The sequence below is a fragment of the Macrotis lagotis genome, chromosome X (genome assembly GCF_037893015.1).
Source record: "Macrotis lagotis isolate mMagLag1 chromosome X, bilby.v1.9.chrom.fasta, whole genome shotgun sequence".
Taxonomy (NCBI): Eukaryota; Metazoa; Chordata; class Mammalia; order Peramelemorphia; family Peramelidae; genus Macrotis; species Macrotis lagotis.
This window is the reverse complement of record NC_133666.1, coordinates 464,411,615-464,429,713: the sequence shown is the minus strand read 5'-3', so window position 1 is coordinate 464,429,713 and position 18,099 is coordinate 464,411,615. Positions and strand designations below refer to the sequence as shown.

General features: G+C 34.4%; 1 protein-coding gene across 4 annotated transcripts in view; it reads right to left on the bottom strand.

Moving 5' to 3' along the window:
• Positions 1-18,099, bottom strand: part of ARHGAP28 (Rho GTPase activating protein 28) — a 186,402-nt gene that overhangs the window by 82,724 nt on the left and 85,579 nt on the right. The window lies entirely within an intron of this gene.

Here is an 18,099-nt window from a genome sequence, read left to right as displayed (position 1 = left end):
CTACCCCCAACATTAAGGTGACTCCTAGAGTCATTTAGTAAATAAAGGTTTGGGATTTCAGGGCTTTTTTAAGTTATTTATCTACCAATCATCTACACCAATGATGACACATGTAAAATTTATTATTTAGAAAAGAGTAGAAAATAGACAAGAGTATGTACACTCTTTGTCTTGCCCATGTCAAATCCCTGGGTAATTTAGAAACCTGGTGTGTATATATTGATTTTGGTCAAGCTCAGTCAATTTAATAAGTGGTTCTTATCTCATCATCTGAGAAGATAGATTAAAATGAGTAGAGATCAAGCTCCAAGACACCTAATCATTACTGAGAGGGTGTTAGAGTTATGATAGCTCATCGCTCATATTTTCAATATAATTAAGTGATACCCACTGAAGAATCTATAAAGCAAAGTGTGGGCAATGAAGTGACAAGTTTCCTTTGTGGCATCCTTCCCTTCATCCAAGTGAAGCAGAAGCAGATATATTGCTCCAGGATCTTAGTCATTTTAATATTTTTGTGCCTAGAAAACTGTTCCAACCCAATTAGTCCAGATAAATGCTGTAAAAACAGATGGTTCTGAAGGACTGGATTATTTTGTGTTGAGTAGCACATCTGATCCCTTAACCCTGATTGTTTAACATCCAGAGTGATCCCTATTCTCCTGATTCATTTCTGATCACCAGACCCAGATGGCTGCAGAGGATAAAGTCCAGCTGATGATTTAGCACTGCCCCCCCCACTCAAATTCAATTCATGTGCTTGTCATAACATCACCTCCATGATGTCATGGTCTTCTTCAAAAACGAATGACAAACACTGATCAAATAGCACATTTGGTCCTTATCACTTGCATCTGTGAAGATGTTAGCAAACTTAGCATTGTTACCAGTGTATTGAAGGAGACCCAGTAGGGAGGGACTAAATCCAAACTCCCTCATTTTACAAATGAGGAAACTGAGGTTAAAGAGGTTGAGTGACTAGTCCGGGATCATACAGCTTATAAAGGTCTGAGGTAGGATTTGAACCTATGTATTTATAATTCCAAGATCAGTATTCTACCACCTAGACTACAGGGGAGTCATTTTCCTCTTTAACAGACCCAAGTCGCAGAGGTAAGGTTTATTCTCATTTATATTACTTTGTCTCTCCCCAATGGATCTCTGTGGAATTTTTTTGTTCAAAATGGAATTTTCCTAGTGTATCTTTACTGTAATGTATCACTGTGGTTAGGGTGCTGCTTCCTAGTCCAGAGTGAGCATAACAATTCCTCTTAAACCATGGTCAACAGTATCCTTTCAAATATCTCCTCACAGTCCATTGCCCTTATTTCAGCACCCCAGGCAAAAGAGAGGAGGGCAGACTGAAACTATCCACTACACCATCTGTGCAACTTTACTGCCCTGCATCTCCCTATCTTTAAAATGAGGTTGTTGGATTAGATGATCTCTAAAGTCCTTTTTAGTTCTTTTCCTATCTAGTCTTCCAGGCCTCCTCTCCCCCCAGGATGATTTTTAGTTGAATGCTATGAACTGGAATGTTTTCATGAATGATGTATGACTATTATCTTCTTATATTCTTTTCATTTCCATTAGGGATCTTTAAATTGGCAGTTGACTGCCCTCCCTATAAATAACTTATAGGCTCCTCGAGTCATAGAATCCTAGAATTTCAAAGCTAGAAGAGATTCAAAAAGTTTTGACTACAATACTTCTAATCTAATATTCTTTGAACTTTCCCAGAAGTGACTCTGATCTACGTTTTCGATTTGTACTCTTTTCTCCACCCACCCCAAACTCTTAAAAAGCAAAAAGGCCAAACATTTTCCAATTAGTGGCAGCCCCCCACTAAAAAAAAAAAAAGCAGCATCTTAAAAAAAAAGATACCAAACTCTTAAAAACAGCCACATAAAATTCTAGGGAAGAACAGGGTTTGGTTTGGTTTTGTTTCACAGGAGCAACTGTAGTTGAATTCTAGTCCAAAGACTTAGAATCAATTTTCCTTGAAGTTATCAACACAGTGGATAAAAACAATAGAACCATTTATTGTTAGAATTAATTAAAATTCAATCAACTCAACTAACATTTATTAAGCATCTATTAAATACAAAGTGTCATAGTACACTCTAGCTATACAAAGACAGGAAAAAAAAGTTCCTGACCTCAAGGATGTTACATTAGTTGGATAAATTTAAGGTCCAAAGGCAAAATAATGTCTCAAATTCTATAAAATGCACGTAAATACACCATGAAGGAAGATTATACGAGGAACCCCTACAAAATAAGTTGTAATTAAGCATACCTTAAAATATTTTGTTTCAGAAGTAGAAACAAAATGTATGTCACATTCCACAATTAAATAGTCTCCCACCTCTCTCCTATGGTAAGATAGATACATCACCATTTTGAAATGAGAACTGGTCACCATATTAATCAGAGTTCTAAAGTCTCTCAAAGCTGTTTTCCTTTACATTATTGTGCTCATAACACAGACTGCTCCTTTGGTTCTTCATGATATACCAATTCATACAAATCTGATTGAGAAACTATTATTATTTTTAAAAAGGTGTTGTAAAATGGCTATTACATATATTGAATGACTAAGACAAGCATGGGACAGTGCAATGATAGCCCAAGTATTTCTTACTTAGACAAAGCTGAAGGATAACAGAAATGTTAGAAATAGAAATTTTGGTGTTGACTGAGTAGCAAGGAGGAAAATGGAGCCAACAAAACTGAGAAAGAATAAGGAATACAAATAGTCATTCTTAGAACTAGTTCAATTAGGCTAAATGCAAATCAATAAATACTTCTTCAATCTTATATATATGACAGGTAAAACAAAGAGAAGTGACAAGAAGTGGTCACTTGCCCCAAAGTGTAATGTAACATGTAATATGTAAAATAGAAAAGTAAATATGGGGTAATTTGAGAAAGGAGAGAGATCACTTAGGGATGAAGAAAGACTTCTGTTAGGTATTAGCCCCTAAGCTGGGCCTTGAAAGGATTCTAAGACTCAGATGAGCAGGGATACCATTGAAGATATAGGACTGTACAAATTCTAGAAATGAAAGATGGAATATAAATAACAATAATAATATTTACAATGGATAACAGCAAATAAGTCAGTTTGATTAGTCCAATACTCAAGTTTCTTTTTTTTCTTCTTAACTTATGGAATAAACCACATATTTAAAAAATATAGATTGATAAAACAATTTTATAGTCATGAAAAATGCTCTAAATCAATACTCAATTTTCAAAGACATTCATATTGTTATCATAATAGAAATAAACCTTTAAACAGTATCAGGAAAAGTCTTCCACACTGAATAATGGTTTGTATTATAAAGTATTATATAAATGTGATCTATTTTTATTATGAGTGATTTGACTACCAAAATACTTAGTAATGATCACCTTATTAGTGAAAGTGTGTTTTACTAATTCATTATCTGCTCCCTGACAACACTTAGGACATCTTAAATCTCTGATCAATATTATATCTCAAGGGATTTGTCTCTTCTATAAGTATAAACTTCTCCTTTCCAAAAACAATCATCCCATATCTTCTTTCTTTCCCAATCAAACTCTTAGAAAATACAATACTGCCTCAATTTCACCTCCTTTCACTCATCAGCCCTTTGCAATCTGACTTCTGATTGAATCATTCAATTGAAATTGCTCTCTCCAAGGTTACCATTGCTCTCTTAGTTGTCAAATCCATTGGTCTTTTCTTAGTTTTGATCCTTCTTGACCTGTCTACAGCATTTTAAACAGTTGACTATTCTCTCCTTTTGGATATATCCTCTTCCCAAGGTTTTCCTGACACTGTTCTATTTTGATTCTCCTCTTACTTATCTAGTCTTTCTCAGTCACTTTTGAGGGTTTATCATCCAATTCCAATTCCATAACTGTTGGTGTACCTTAAGAATTTGTTCTGGATCCTCTTCTCCCTCTCTTGGTGATATCCTCAATTCCCTGGATGCAACCAGCATCTCTATATAGATGACTTTCCAAACAGTATCTCCAACAGAGAGTTCCTTTGGGGCTATAAAAGAAGTCAAATACCAGTAGTCCCAAGGACATGAAGCAAAGAATTTTTGTGGGAAATACAAATCAGATATTAAAGTCCTAAGTGTTTTCCTTGGTGAAGAAGCATAGAGGGAATAATTGAAATTGATAAAATTCATGAAATCACCAAGGGACAGAAGTTAGAAAATACAACATTGCCCAAAACAGAGCTTTCCATGTCTACACGTAAGGGAAATCAGGAAGGAGGCAACTCTGGATGGGTTGGAATCTTAGGAGGAAATACCAGGAGAGAACCAAGGCATAGAATCCAAAGAGGAAGGGTGCCAAAATTTTTAGAAACATCATGGAGAATGAAACTGGAGAAAAGGCCAGTGGCTGTGGCAATTAAGAGCTTTCATGACCTTGAAAAGAGTAGTTTCATTCCTTTGACTCTTGAATCTTAGGAATTCTCTCCCCTCAGCTTTTCCCAGGAGCACTCTGATCTTTTCTTTGCTCCAATGTCACATTTTACTTTGCATCCTGCTTGGAGTGTGTGTGTGTGTGTGTGTGTGTGTGTGTGTGTGTGTGTGTGTGTGTGTGTGTGTGTGTTAAGTATATAATTTAATATACTTAGTAAACTTTATATATGTTTGTGCGATATATACATATATGTGTATAAATTAATACATATGCAAATATAAATATGTATATGTAAATATCTCACATCCCTCAGACAAGTTTATAAATCCCTTTGGGTTAGAGTACTTGGTTTTTTGTGTCTATCTATATATATCATCATCTTTTTTCTTTCATCTTCCCCTTCTCTCTCTCTCCCTCCCTCCCTCCCTCCCCTCTTTTTAAACATACACACCCTCCATTTATCACCATTTAATCACTTCTGAACTTGCATCAATCTGGCATTACTACCACCCCAACAAAGACCTTTAAATATAAAACCTATTCATGACCTAGTTTAAGCTGTCTTAGTGTCTTCTTTATAGATCCTTTGAACTTATATTTTGCTTAATGTTGCAGATGATGAAGAACTGTTTTTCTCCAACAATAGTCTTTTCATATGAAAAATATATGTAGGAATGTTCAGAGAGGCCTCTCAAACAGACAGACATACCTCATCTAGAAGACTGCAAAAAACTTGTATTGTTTTCTTATTAAAGGAATTAACTACCACCTCAAATTCATGAAATGGCACAACTCATATATTTGTTTAGTGAGTCTTTTTAAGAAATACTCATTTAAAAAAAAACTACCTGTAGTTTTCATATTTCAGCAGTTATGTTTTAAATTTATCCCTAGTGAGGAGAGGTGTAGGCATATGGTTCTGAGAACTAGAAAGATGTGTAGTACAATCCAATTAAAAATACATCTTAGAAAGTCCATGGGAGGGAAAAAAAAGGTGTTAATACTTGTTTCAAATTTCCCTTCAAGTGGGTGGTGGTTCCTTACCTAATTAATATATTTTAATTACTTAGAAGATGACAAGCACTAAATACCTTTTTTTTCTTTATAAAGTTGACATTATCTTCTCTTATTAGAGATTCTCTTAACCTTTCAAACAACAGCACTTTTCTTAAAGGAAGAAATTTATACTTCTGTTTTTGAACTAGAAAATATATAGAGATGCTTATTGTTCATAGACTATATTATCATTCAATAGAAAAAAAAAACCTGAAAATCCATTGGAGACAACTCATAACTTAGAAACTATCCCAATAATTCATTCATTCATATATGTATGTATATATATATATAGTCAAGGCTGCTCTACTAGAACAACCATGACTCCTCAGAATTACATGTACATGACACATCATTCAATGTATCTTTTACATCATCAATGTAGGTATTCTATTTCTTAGTACAGAGACCAAATCATTCCTAGCTTTACATCACATGCAAAATTTGTCCACTGCCTATCCCAAATGTCCCAGGGGTTCTTAACTTTTTTTTTTGTTACATATGTCCCTTGGACAGTCTAATAAAGCCTATAGACCCCGTGTCATAATTTTTTTAGAAATGCATAAAAGATCATAGGATTATAAAAGAAACTATATTATCAATATATTTAATTATTTTGATTTTATTTAATGATTCTGGATGTTTTATGAATTCATTAGCTTCTATCTGTCCAATTTTACTTTTTAAGGAGTTATTTTCTTCAGTTAGCTTTTTTTAACTTATTTTTCCATTTGGCTCATAGTTGCTTTCTTCAGTAAATTTTGTACATCTTTTTCCATTTATCAATATATTAAAAACAAAAACAAAAACATGTTCTTAGTCTTCAAGTCAAGAACCTCATCCTAAAACATTTTGTCTTGATTTCCTCTCTAGTCTCATCATATGCTAGTTAATGTTTTATACTCCTTAGGAAGAAGACAGACACATTCATATCTCTACATCTCTAATATATCATCTGACACATAGTGGATGCTTAATAAATGATTATTGAACTATTTGTGTAAATTATATTTACATACATGGAAAAGTGTTTAACAATCAATTTGATCTTTTTAAAGCACAGGTCTGACCATGTCACTGCTCCCCACCTCAAATATTCAATAAAATCCAATGACTTTCCATTGCCTGAATGACTAAATATAAAATCTTTAAAATCCTTCCTGACCACTTCCCACCTTTGTACTCTTTTTACTCCTTACTCACTCCCATGTACTCTGTGATACAGTAACATCACCTCCTTGTTATTCCTTGAACACATCCATCTCCTGAATATTTTTACTGATTGTCTTCCATTACTACAATACTCTCCTTTACCATAATTTACTACAATTTACCACTCCATTACTACAATACTCTGCCTCCTGGTTTCCCTGACTTAATTCAAGTCTCAGGTAAGGGAAGATGCTAAGATTTAAGGAAGGTTGGAAAAAGCTTCTTATATACTTTCTCATTCTTTCTTAATCTTAATACTTGTCTTTCATATTACATTATTTTATTTATATTTATATACAGAACACACATGTGCATTATATATATATATATACATAAACATGTATATATGGCTACTTATCTAATCTATGTTATCTATCTCTAGTTTGAAGTTATTTTCATGTTATTCCCACTATTAAAATATGAGCTACTTAAGAACAAAGATTGTTTTTTGCCTTTCTTTCCATCTCTAGCACTTAGTTGTCACTCAATAAAAGCTAACTATAAGAAACTTAGGAAGACTTATATGAACTAAGGGAAAATGAAGTAAATAAAATCAAGAGAACAATATATCCTAAAACAACAAAGCAGAAATAAAACAATTTTGAAAGACTTAAGAGCTCTGACCAACATAATAATCAACCATGAAACTAGATGATGATTGCTACCCACCTCCAGACAAAGAGTACATTATTGAGGTGACTAAAAAGACAGGATGACAGGGGTAAAGTCAATTAGATTCTTTGGCACATTTGTTATTTGGGGAGGGTTTTTTTTGGGGGGGGAATGGGAAGGAGACAGAAAATAAACATTCATTAAACAAAAAATAAGTTAATTTTTAAAAATTCACAAATCACTTTATAATCCAGAAAAGTTATTTAGAACAACTGTTTTAGATTTCATTATTTGGTAGCCTCTTTTTAGTTCTCTATTCTAACTCAATTCAGGTTTCAGTGGGTAAGAAACAAGAATAATATAAATAATGAATGTCTCCATTTCTTCCCCCTTTACAAGGAATATGATTGTTTATGGTCTTTTGAAAACGTTTGAAAACACTAGGTTTTGTGAAAACTTGATTTTTAAAAAAAATGTTATCTATATTTGAGGACTGTTCTCTAGTTTCTCATCGAGTTTATACTTCTAAACTGTAGAAATCTGTTCAAGGCAGAGCCAACTCCAAAGAGATAAGGAAACTATGTTATTGTGGGAGAGAAAAGGAATTACAAGTTTTTTTGGAGGCAGGGGAAAGAATACCACACAAATTTGCTTAGAACTCTGGCAGTCCTTAAGTTGCTTGTTTTGTACAAGAAGTGACTCTGAACCCAGACAATGTCCTGAAGAAAACCACAGCTGATAACAAAGATACCTAGACAATAAGCAAGACCTGTGCAAGAGCTCACTACCATCTTTTCCCGTCCAGTCTGAAGATGGTACAGACTAAAAGCTCTAACAGACTTTTCCATGACCTGCTTTTTCTAGATATTACAGAAATTCAGGGTGAAATGATTCCAGGTAATCATTCACGTTCATATAATGCTTTGCCATTTAACAAAGGGCTTTTATCATAATGATCCTTTTAGATAGGTGGGATGCAAAGATTGGTATTCCTTAATCGCAAATAAAGAAAATAAGGCTTGGTGTGGATTCGTGACTTCTACTGTTACAGCTCGATCCTTTCAATCCTAAAACCAGGGGTTTTCCCAATATATCACCCTGCTGCCAAGAGAACCCTCAGCTTGGTAGGAATTGGTCATAATTCCATTACTGCCAAGGAATGTCTTAAAATAAATTATATTTCTTGAGCTGCTGCTAAAGGTGAATTGTGTGTCCTATGACATTAACATCTCCTTTTATGATATGAACCATAAGATTTAAAGTATTACTAATCTTTAGAAATCTATTATCCAACTTCCTAATTTTATAGATGGAGAAACTGAATACTAAAGCAATGAAGTGAGTAGTTCTTAGTCACTCATTCATTATTCTGTCATTCACTGAACAAGTATTTATTACTCTGGGCAGAGTACTGTGCAAAGTCCTGAGAATACAAAATAGTCCAAAAGAAAAAGACCCTAACCTCAAAGAACTCCACCAACATGTAAAGAGCTATGTACTGAAAAATAATAGAGGGGGTATATTGGAAATACTCTCATAGAGAATGCACCAGTACAAAGGGGATCAACAAAGGGTTCTCAAACATGATGGGATTTTTTTTTTTATCGGAAACTTAGAAAGCAAGTTATATGGTAGAGATAAAGTCTCTAGCTAAGTCAAGATGAGAATCTCAATTCTCTGATTCTAGTGAAGTTATTTTCCCCCCACTATGTTTCCTTTTAAAATTCACAATCTAGAACTAAAAATAAAGTAAAACAAAATAAAACAAAAAGCCTTTCTGTGCACATAGGTTGGTATTTTATTGCAAGATAATAATCTACCATTAGTTTTGAGTGCCATTTTGTGCTATAATTGCCCTTATCATCTAGTGAAATTACTACAAAGTTAATTCCACCTTCTTTTTCAAGGAATTTTTCTAAATTATATTGTTTAACTATGAAACCATAAAACTGTATCTGAATATGTCAGATAAGACAAGGAAAATCAGTAATAGGTTTTATGCTGTTCCAATACTTTGCCTTCATACTATTTGTTTGGGTTTTTTTTTTCCATTCACCAGGGACTTAATGAACCTTAGGCAAAGATAGTCTTGTTATTTACAAGAGATATTGTTACAACATAGTCAAGTTAGGAAGGCAAGATATCAAATACTTTATATCATTCTAAAGAAGAAAAATATATTTAAAACAAGTCAAAATTATTGACTATTGCTTATTTTCATGTGACAATCCCTGTATTAGAACTACAAAAATATTCACAGAAAATCTAATAATAATAATAATCTAATCAACAATCTAATAATAAACACAAGAATTAAACATTTAAGAATTATCCCATTGTTCCAAAAGATGTTCTCCTAAAGCTATGGCCATTGTAGGTTCTTTGACCAAAACTGGCAAAGAGATCTATTATATATAGTCATTTTTCCTCTATTCAGTATCTCAACGTATTCATTCTCAAATGGAAAGGTTCAGACATTGAAGGATATCCAGCAACTTCTTCTGTTAGTTCAATTGACTTCAATCAATTCTCTATAAGTTAATTTGCCAACAAATGACAGATTCATGATCATAAAATTTTACTCTTGGAAGGAACCTTCCAGATTACTTAATCCAATTTCATAGGGTCATAGCCACCAATCTTCATCCTATATAAAGATTGGGCCAAAAGTAATTTGAGTGAATGGAAAAATGAACCTAAAAGTTCTTTGACTTTCTTCCTAACCTCTTAAATTTGGAATCTGAGAGTTCAAGTATCAGCAAGTTAGTGCCAGATGCTAAAAAGAGGATGAATAAAAATTTCATAGTACAGTGGAATAGAAAGAATTGGACTTGGAGACAGCAGATCTGGATGTGAGATCCAGCTCCAATATCCATTAGAATTAACTTACTCTGGGTAACATGTTTAGCTTTAGTTTTCTATTAATTTCCAGATCCTATTTTTTCCTATATCTAAGTTGCTATATTAATGAGTTACATGTTAATCTGATTATCTCCAACAGCCACAGACTGACATATAGGCATTGTTGTTTTATATCTAGACTGTATGTACCACCAAATTCTTAAGAAAGCTACATAGAGTATTTTTGCAAACTCTTCTGATCCAAGGGCCTTTTAATTAAAACTGGCTAAGAAGAAACTTTAGTTAGTTTACCTTCATTTTTTTCCTCCATAAAGCATGTCAATTTAATAAATAAACATTTATTAAGCGCCTACTATGTTAAGGGGAAACACTGGTTTCAGAATTATTGTAAGAGGGGACTCTAGATTGCAATGAAATGAATTCACATTTAGATGACACCTGCAGGTTTGCAGAATGCTTTATTCTTACCTACCTGGTAAAGCAGGTAGAATAAGTTTTCTCATTCCATTTTTAGGAATGAGGAAATTGAGATTTAGGATGGGTAATAAAATTGAAACACAAAATCACTGAAAAATATATGTCAGAGGAAGTATTCAAACTCATTTGTTTCCAAATTCTTTGAGCTCTCTCCTATAAAAGGACTCTCTTAATGGAATTGGTTTAGGTATCATGGCAGACAAGTCATGAAAGATCTGCATTCCAATTCTGACTCAAAGATTTACTAGCCATGTGATTCTGGACAAGTCATTTAATTTCTTTTGAACTCAGTTGCTCATATGTAAAATAAAGACAGTAAGACTACCTCTCAGAACTAGTGAGAGGATCAGCGAGAAGAAAATTATATGATTTCTATTGGTTTAGTTATTGATATGATCAATTATGCAGATAGTTTTCCTAATATTGAACTAGCCCTACAGTCCTGGTACACATGCCACCCTGGTCACAGTGTATTATCCTTATGATAAACTGCTGTAACATCTTTGCTAATATTTCATTTAAAAATTTTGCATCAGTATTCCTTAGGGAAGTTGGTTCAAAATTTTCTTTCTATATTTTGGCTCTTCCTGGTTTAGGTAAATATGTATAATGTTTAAAACAATTCCAGCACATAGTAAGTGCTTAAGAAATGTTTGTGGATTGTTAATTTATGGGAAACAAGGAAAATTCTAGTTTGAGAGCATGCTGGCCTAAGGTTTTGCTTTAAGAGACCTAAGGGTGTGGGTTGTCAGGTGGAGAGAAGGACTGTTGGGAGACCTGATGTTATTTCATTGAATTACTTTCTGGAAGAGATCAGAATTTTGTTTATTCAAAGACTTCTTATAAACACATTTAGCTATTTTACAAACACCCTATTATAAGCAATAGTACAAAATCCACAGCATCTGAGAGGTAAATAGTTTCTGAAATAAATTGTATTTTCCTTCCCAGGGAGAAAAATAACTTAACGATTCAGGTCTTCAAATTTTTTTTCCTATTTCTAAGTTGCTATAAATTACAAATACTGTGTTACATAATTAATTTAATTATCTCTAATGGCTCACAGACTGCAAAAAGTTGTTGTTCAGTCATGTTCAATTAAGTCTGACCTCATGATATGATTTAAGTTTTTCTACTGGTATGCTTTACAGGCTCATTTTACTGATGAGGAAACAGAGGCAAACACATCAAGTATCTGAGGCCAGATTTGAACTCAGGAAGATGAGTCTTTCTGGCTCCAGGTCCCATGCCTCATAATAAATAGTACAAAGGATGAATGCAATCTTTCCCCCCTCCTTTACACAAATTAGATAAACGAGCTAAATGCTATTTTTTAACAATTAATCTACATAACCAGAGAGATTATCAGTGTAAACCTCCATATTAAAATTGTGTTTTATTTTTCCCAAGGTTCTACTTAATTATCATTATCCTTCACAGAATTTCTCTGACACATGAAAGTGCCTGAATCAAATTCTCAGCAGGTTATATTTACCTGTTGCTGAGGTAAACAAACCAATGACAACATATACTACTGAACACTAACGTCGCTGCCAAGTCATGTTCTAGGATTGTATTCAAGGGGTTGGGTTCAAGAGGAAGGGAGTAAACAAAGGAAATTTCAACCAGAAATACATCTACTACATCCTTTCCACCTAGACTATAGATAGTGAGGGAGAAAATATTAAGATTAAATTTAAAAGTGTTTTGGCTTCAGAGAGTCAGTTGTTAAACATTTAACAGCACTCTCTTGATCCTTCTATTTCTCTTCTTGAAATCTGTCCACTTTGGGCTTTGGGGAAGACAAGATAGGGAAAAGAAGGAAGAGAGTGCAAGGAATAGAAGGAAATAAAAGAAAGGAAGAAAAGGAGTTTTTCCGGAAATCATTTGTACATATAAAAAAAACCCAAAGGTTTACGGTTCTCAAATCAGAAGTCAAATCACCCAAAGTATACCTAAAATGGAATCTACTCTCCATGATCCCAATGGTTCATCTGATCTGTTTGAAGGCCTACAAAGGGTAAGGGTAGAAAGTAGCAAAGGGACGGAGAGAAATAGACTGCTGCCTATAAAGGTGGGTTCATTCCTTTATCTTACATTAAATCTAAATATGCCAGTTGGCAATTTCAAGATATTATTTCTGGTTCTTTTCCCTGGAATCAAGTGTGTATGAGTGTGTGTATCATACTCATTTAAAAAGCTAGATAACTTGGATGTATCTTTCTTCTCAATCTATAAAATGTAGTTTTATTAAATAGCAAAGTTACCATTACATTTTTCAATTTTCCTCCAGAAAACTCCTGTAGAAGCTGGTTTTGATGACACATTCATAGATAATCTATTTACTGAAGACTGAATTTTTTCAAGTTTTCAATTCTTTTTTAATCATACTGAATATCCTATTACAAAGGCTTTCTCCTGATCATTTTCTTTCACTACTAATTATTCTCCTTCAGTTCTATATGTGGAAGAAAAGATTGCCTGAAAAGAATATTATCCTAGACTTGGGGTTCTTGACTTTTTGGTGTATAATGGACCCTTCTGAGGGTCTGGTGAAGCCAATGAACCCTTGATAGGTTGCTTGCATTCATAAATGAAGGAAATGCCCTATTCCCTCTGCTGACCTTTAAGGTCACATATCCAACTGTCTTTTAAATATCTTGATCCAGATGATCATCTATTAAATTCATAAATCCATTAAACCCAATAATCCAAAAATAGAACTCATAATCTTTCTACCTCAATCCTCCCCTCCTCCTACATTCCCATTACAGTAGAGGGCAACACCTTCCTCCCAATTGCTTAGGCTTGCAATCTTGGAATCATCCTGGATTCTTCATTGTCTTTCACCCTTCATATCCAATCTGTGTCCAAGACCTTTCCATATCACCTTTGCAACATCCTTCCAACACACCCCTTCCTCTCCTTTGACACTGCCACCCATTCCGGTACAAGCCCTCATCACCTACCCCAAGATAATTGCAATATTCCACTGGTAGATCTGCCTGCCTCAGATCTCTCTCCATTTCAATCCACCATCCAATCAGCCACTAAAGTGAGTTTCTAAAAGCATAGGTTCAACCATGTTAATCCCCTACTCAGTAAACTCCCTATTGAGTCCAGTTTCAAATAAAAAATACTCTGGCATAGGGCCCTTTATAACCTGATCCCCTCCTAACTTTCCAGTCTTTTTTACACCTTACTCTTAAGCTTCCTGGCTGTTCAATGAATAAAGAAGATATTTAACTCTCACTTCCATGAATTTTCCTCTGGCTCTCTTCATGCCTCTCCTTCACTTAGTTTGACCTACCTGATTTCCTTTAAGTTCTTTTGTTGTTGTTTTTTGTGTGGTACTGGGGTTAACTGACTTTCCCAAGACCAGTCAGCTGGTAAGTATCAAGTGTTTGAGGCTCAAATTTGAACTCAGGTCCTCCTGACTCCAGGGCTGGTGCTGGTGCTCTACAAGCCTGCTTACCCTTCCTTTTAAGTTCTAATTAAAATAACATCTTTTTCAGAAAACTTTCCCCACATTAGCATATTTGTAGAGTTGAAGAAGGACATGGCAAACCACTTAGTCAAAAAGAGGGGGCGGGGGGATCAGGGAGAGCTGGATACAACTGAGAAATGGCTAAATGAATATTTTCTAAGAAATCCTAAGTAGGTAGTTGGGTACTTTTGCAGAAAAGTTAGAGAAAAATGTTGATACTTAACTGTCCTGAAGGCTTGAGAAGTAGAACTGGAAACATGTATAAAAATTCAGAATGAGTTGAAACATGTGCTGTTTTCAGACCTTGCTTAGGGGAACATGTGAATTTGCTTGGTTAAGAATTAGAAAGAAATACCTAACTGCAGAGGAATTTGCTTTTCTTTAAATCTTTAAATAAATTCTGAATTATCCTATCTGTAGCTTTTTTGTGCATAGTTATTTGCATGCTTTCTCCCACCATTAGACTGAGCTCCTTGAGGGCAAGGAGTGTTTATTATTATTAATTTTTTTGGCACATAGTAGTTTTATATACATATGTGAATATATCCATATATATACACACAATACATACATACATACATTTGTTTTTGTTTTTTTTTAAACTAACTGACTAAATCACTCAAGTGATTTTCCTAAAGAACAACTCCAATCATGGTACCCACGCTACTCAGCAAACTCCACTGGTTTCCTATAGGTTCTAGAAACAAATACAAAATACTACATTTGAGATTTAAAGCCCTTCATGACTTAGCCTCTTCTCATCTTTCCAGTATTCTTGCATCTTCTCCCCTAAACACACACTTTGATCTGATGACACTGGCCTCCTAGTTGTTCCCACAAATAAGACATTTAGCTCTAGGTATTTTTTCTAGTTGCCCCCCTCTACCTACTAGATGAAACCTTCCCAATCCCTCTTAATCCCAGTGTCTTTCCTCTGTTAATTAGCTACTATTTATTCTGTATGAAATTTACTTTGTATGCATTTGTTTGTACCCTGTCTCCTCCATTAGATCATAACTTCCTTGAGGGCAGGAACAGCACTCTTTTTGGTATTCCTAAAATTACCATACTTTTCATTAAACTAATTCTACTAATTTTCTACAGTTGTTAGAGTTATGTTAAAATTTCATATTTAACAAGAATGATGAAAATTACTATTTGTATGTTTGGGTAGATTCTTTTCTTGTCTCAAATATAGTTACCAGATAATAATAATGGTTCACTTTACCCAAACTGCCTTCCTCATAATATTCTTCCTACCAAGAGGTAGGAAGAATACATACTCTTATCCCTAGTTTATAGATGACAAAGCTGAGGTTCAGAATGGTTCAAAGTCAAAATTAGTAAATTACAAAATCAGAACTCTAACCCAAATCTTCTTATTCTAAGTCCTGATCCCAAGGACAACATTAAAATCATAGAAAGTAATCCACACTTCGTACATTTTATAGGCAAATCAGATCATCACAGAAAATTACAGTTACAGCGCACCATAGAGATTACTGAGTGTGATCCTTTCCTTCTACATGAAAATTTCATTTCAGACAGGGTAGCTTGACCAAGGTCACAGAGGAAATCAGTGACAAATCCTTGCTCCTCTACTATCATAACAGAGTTACCTTATAAAGTTAGGAAAGGAACAAACATATCAACAAAGGATTTGACATCTGCAAAAGAAATTTGCTATTTCAGAGACTTTTATCCAGACCAACTCTTTATTAAAAATGGATGAAAGATGTTCCCAGGTAAAGAATACAGGTTCAATTTTATCAAATTGAATATATTTTAATTAAAAGTCTACCTCAAAAAAGTTTATCCATGAATAAATTGAATAAGCTCCAAAATGATTATCTAGAATGAAAGAGATGGGTATTGGATAAATGAGGGAATACCAAGGGGACAGTTTATTAAGGAAGACTGGGGAGGTCGTAAATAGGTTAAAACCAAGGAGATGATTTGGGGGCAGAAAAGTGTCTAATATTCTAACCTTACAAAACAGGTTTTTATGTTCTCACTCACTGCATCTAATTACAGTACACTCACCAGACCAAATACTTTCTATCCACCACCCCCCCACACACACACACACTAAAATGTGCATAAGGCTTGTTTTGACAAAAACAGTTAGGTATTTCAACAGCATTCCACTAAATTATCCATTCAGTCCAAAAGAACAATGACCTTAATTTTAATATGTATGGATTTGCCCTAGTACCAGAATGAAAGAGTAGAAAGAGCCCTTAGTCTGTATCCTTCCCCCCAAAGGAAACTCAACTATCACAAACTCCAGGGGCCAAAGACCCAATGAAGTCTACCTTCTAGGACAATCAATTTCACTTTTGGACCACTCTGTCAAGGAAGTTTTTCCTGGACATCAAGACTAAGTTTACTTTTCCCACAATTTCTATCTTTGCTCCTATTTCTGTCATAAGAACCCAAGCATGACAAAGGAGCCTCTAAAATACTTGAAACACTACTATCATATCCTCCAACTACATACCCTCTTAAGTCTATTCTTCTCCAGGCTAAACATTCCCAGTTCATTCAGCTGATCTACTTATGTCATGACCTAAAGACCTTTCACAATTCTAGTGGCCTTCTCTTGAATGCTTTCAAGCTTATTATCATTCCTAAAATGTAGGGTGTAGAACTGAACACAACAACCTAGATGTGATCTGACTAGAAAAGAGTTTTTCATCTCTACTTTTTTTTCTAGAGCTAGACATGATGCCTTAGGTAGCATGATAACGCTACCTAAAATTGAAATAGTATTTTGGTTACCATAATGAACTTGTAGTCTATTAAGACCCTCAGATCTTTTTCAAACTGAACTGTTGTCCTAGCCCCATATGTCTCCTAAAGTTGATTTTTGAACACCTATAAAAATTTAACATTTATTCATATTTAAGTTCATCTCAGTAGTTTCAGCCCAATCAAAGCTCTAACTTCTCAAGATCTTTTTGATTAACAAACATAACTATCCTTCCTGGGTTTCTGTCATTTGCAAATCTGATAAAATATGTCAGCTATAATATGAGTAGTACTGGAGTTATTATTTTTCACATTGTTGTCTGATGGGCTAGAAATCAGTTCAAAAAATTCTTTAGGGCCCCATATAACTTACAACCATTTGCTTCTCAGCAGCTGCTCCAATACAAACAATTCTGACTTGCCAGATTGTTTGAAGTTCCTAGGGGAGATGCTGTTATTTACCTAAGCAAGTCGCTTAGAATCTAGCTAGAGGAAGAGATTATGATGAGAGATTAGCCCTCATGGCTGTTAAATTAGAAAGAATTTTTTTAATGAAATCCTTATGAATTTTTTATCCTTTTTCATTGTTACTCCCTTGTTCAACAACAAAAACAACAATACAATATAAGAAACTCAACTAAACAAAAATAAAAGAGAAATAAGTGAGAAAAATCCTTCTACCAATATAGACTGGCACCTTCTCTGTGATTCATCATCTTAGAGAGATGCCCCAAACAGTTAAAGACTAAGTGACTTACCTGAATCACCTGGCCACTAGTGTCAGATGTGAGGCTTGAGTTTAGATCTCTCTAAGTCTAAAGTCATCATTGTGTTCAACAGATCACACTGCCTCATACAATTAAATCATACAATTAGAACTGGAAGGGACTGCAGAGCCATAGGGACAGAGATTAACAAATCTAGATCTGGAAGGAATCTCAGAGACCATCAAGTCTATTTTATAGACAAGAAAACTGAGAGGAGGAAGTGATTTAGCCAAGGCTACTCAAGTAATTAATACCAGAGCAAGGATCTGAACCCAATTCTTTTGATTCTAAAACTAGAACCTGTCTAGCACACTACACTCCAAGTCTTTATCTATGTTGTTCCTCCCACCCAGACTGCCTTTTTTCTCCTCTCCATTTCTCCTTCTTCATTTAGTCTTCCTTGCCTAAGTATTCCTGCCCATATTAATCTTCATCGTCTCAACT